The sequence below is a fragment of the Trachymyrmex cornetzi genome, unplaced genomic scaffold (assembly GCF_001594075.2).
Source record: "Trachymyrmex cornetzi isolate Tcor2-1 unplaced genomic scaffold, Tcor1.1 scaffold637, whole genome shotgun sequence".
Lineage (NCBI taxonomy): Eukaryota > Metazoa > Arthropoda > Insecta > Hymenoptera > Formicidae > Trachymyrmex > Trachymyrmex cornetzi.
This window is the reverse complement of record NW_017299956.1, coordinates 826,159-829,547: the sequence shown is the minus strand read 5'-3', so window position 1 is coordinate 829,547 and position 3,389 is coordinate 826,159.

Sequence of the window (3,389 nt, the reverse complement as noted above, 5' to 3'; positions counted from 1 at the left end):
AGCGATACGGACACAACCTCGAGAATTCTCAGAGTTCTCATTTTTCTTCAAGAATTCCAATCTGAGGTTAGTAAGTCTTTCCTTAGATTCGCCGCATGCAGGTAACAATACCTTTGTTCCTGCCTCTAACGGAGATTTATCAGAAAAAATACCCTAGCTAGGGAATTATTCCCCACAAAATTAGAAGACGTAGAGATACAACCATGGAATGAACGGGTTACGACCAAATGGCGCAACCACTGTCAGAAGAGCCTCTCTGTCGAACAGCGTGAGGAATTATTTAAGAAATATACTCCTTCGGAGGAGGTTGCATTCCTAAGGGCGCCGATTTTAAATCCAGAGCTCAAATCGGTTTTAAAAAATAACTCTTGTTAAGAAAGACGTTTTCAATTCCAGAATCGGAATCAGGTTGGCGCTGCCCTAGGTGCATTCGGTGAAGCAATCTCTGAACTTCTCAGAACCATTGGTTCAACGCAACTTACCTATAGAGGCACGTTCTGCAGTTTTGAAGGTAAGCAAAGGTGCAAAAATATTGGCGGACTTCTTTTACCGCCTCTCTTTATCGAGACGGGTGCAGATTATGCCTGCTCTTAATCTATTAGCTAAAAGCACGGCAGATGCAGTTCTATCAGATATCTACCTTTTTGATACGTCTTTTAGTGAGGAAATAAAGAAAGCCTCGCTGATGGAGAAATCGAGCAAGAATCTCATCAAGACTCCATTGACAAGGTAGACTCATCAACCAGCGAGACAAGTTATCTTTCAGACATCTACTGTCTCAGATTAGCGAGCCCACAGTAAATTTATCGGAAAGCGAGCAGAGGATTTGTAAACAGGAAATATTTAGACTCTGCGAGAAAGGAGCTCTCGTATTAGTGGTCGATTCCGAGGATCAATTCCTATCTTCATATTTTGTAATAGGAAAAGCTTCAGGCGGTTGGAGATTTATTTTAAATCTGAAATATTTTAACGAGTTTATTGTCGCCCCGCACTTTAAGCTTGAAGACGGGAAAGTGATCGTCCGTTTGCTTGAACCGGACGATTTCCTTGCTCCAATTGACTTAGAAGATGCTTACTTGTGTCTTCTAATCCATCCCGACGATAGAAAATATCTTCGCTTTCGACTTCAGAATCAGTTCTTTCAATTTACTGCGCTACCCTTTGGGGCCGTATATATTTACTAAAATATTAAAGCCGGTTGTACAGTTCCTTAGGGAAAAGGGCCTCCTTTCGATTGTTTATTTAGAAGATTTCCTCCTCATAGCCCACTCACATCATCAATGTCTGAGAAATATCTCAGCATCTTCCAGGCTTCTAACAGCATTAGGTTTTGTTATCAACGAGGATAAAAGTTCCTTAACACCTTCAAGATCATGTCGCTTTCTTGGTTTTACTTTCGACACGAAGAACTTTGCTGTTTCTGTCTCATTAGAAAAGAAAGAGAAACTCTTGCATAAAAGGTTCTCCATATTAGACAAGAAATCTTGTAAAATCCGTCTGTTCGCGAATTTTATTGGCTCAATGATCTCAGTTTGTTCAGCAGTGAAATACGCCTTCTATACACAGAGTTTAGAAAGAGAAAAATTCTTGGCCCTTTTATCGTCTAGTGATGTTGAGACAGAGATGTTGCTCCCTTTATCTATTAGAGAAGATCTCTTCTAGCGGAGGGCTGTGTTTTCCAATCCTCATCAGGGTAACTTTATCAGCTCAGGTCGTTTCGAGCTAGAAATCTTTACAGACGCCTCACTGACCGGTTGGGGAGTGGTTTGCGCCGGAGTACATACTCATGGTTTTTGATCTCCGCAGGATAGACAATTCCATATTAATTACTTAGAGCTTCTGGCAGTTTTTCATGGCCTTCGATACTTCGCCTCCAATCTTAGAGGTTGTAATGTTCTCCTGAGAGTAGATAACTCTACTACGCTCTCTTATGTCAATCGCATGGGTTCGGTTCAGTCCCCCCTTTCATCATCCCTCGCCAGGGAAATTTGATGCTGGTGTGCAGTCGCGACCTATTTCTGTAAACGGCGTATATTCCTTCGGTTCAAAACGTAGCAGATGCCCATTCACGAATAATTTTAGACGAAACTGAATGGTCTTTAAATCAGATTTACTTCAATAAAATTGAAGAAAATTTTGGACCTTTCGACATTGATTTATTTGCATCGTCAATTAATGCAAAATGTGTTTGTTTTACTTCCTGGGTTCCCGACCCAGAGGCATTAGAAAATTTTGGACCTTTCGACATTGATTTATTTGCATCATCAATTAATGCAAAATGTGTTTGTTTTACTTCCTGGGTTCCCGACCCAGAGGCACTGGCAGTTGATGCATTTTCCTTAGACTGGAGTAAATTTTATTTTTATGCTTTTTTCCTCCTTTTATCTTGATTCTTAGAGTTCTACGCAAAATTATTTCAGACAGGGCAGAAGGTATCATGGTTGTCCCCAGGTGGCCCGCTCAACCATGGTCCCCACTTTTCAATTAGCTATCAATCAACCTATTTTCTTTGAAGCTAATATTAATAGGTTATCGTCGCCTTTCACGGATTACAATCTAGCATGGTCCAGCCTTTCCCGGGTAGTCACGAAACTATCCGCCAGGCCTTCGTGAAGAAAGGAACGTCCTTAGGCGCGCTGGAACCAATGTTAGCATCAATTTCGGATTCTATAATTAACCAGTACTCGAAGCCCCTTAGGTTGTGATGGCAGTTCTCTAGGGAAGAAGAAATCGAGGTTTTCTCTCCGCCGATTGAGTCAGTACTAGAGTTTTTGGCCTCCTGTCTTCTCAGATCTTATTCTACCTTGAATTCATATCGCTCAGCAATATCACGGATATCTACAAGGGAAATAGGACATCGTCCATTGATTAAGAGATTCTTCATAGGGGTGGCCGCTCTAAAGCCTCAGAGACCTTGCTATGATTTTATTTGGGATCCATCCACGGTAATCACCTATCTACGTTATATCCTCATGAAAATCATCTCTCCCTCGTGCTCATGTCAAGAAAATTGGCCACTCTATTCGCATTATCTACTGCTCAAAGAATGCAGAAACTTGCATGCTTTAAATGTTCTAATATTGTATTTGCAGACTCTATGGTCATTAGAATTCCAGAGCGTCTTAAGACATCGGAGATCGGTAAAAATCAACCCTTGTTAATTTTTAAAACTTTCCAGGGTAATCCAGAACTATGCGTTTTTTCCTTATCGAGAGACTATCTCCAACGTACTCAAGAACTCCGTTAAGATAATTGTGATTCCTTTTTCATTTCGTATCGTAACCCACATAACTCGGTCTCTTCTCAAACGTTGGCTCGATGGGTCAAATCTACGCTCGAATCAGCGGGAGTAGATGTGTCAATTTTTTCAGCCCATTCGACTCGGATGG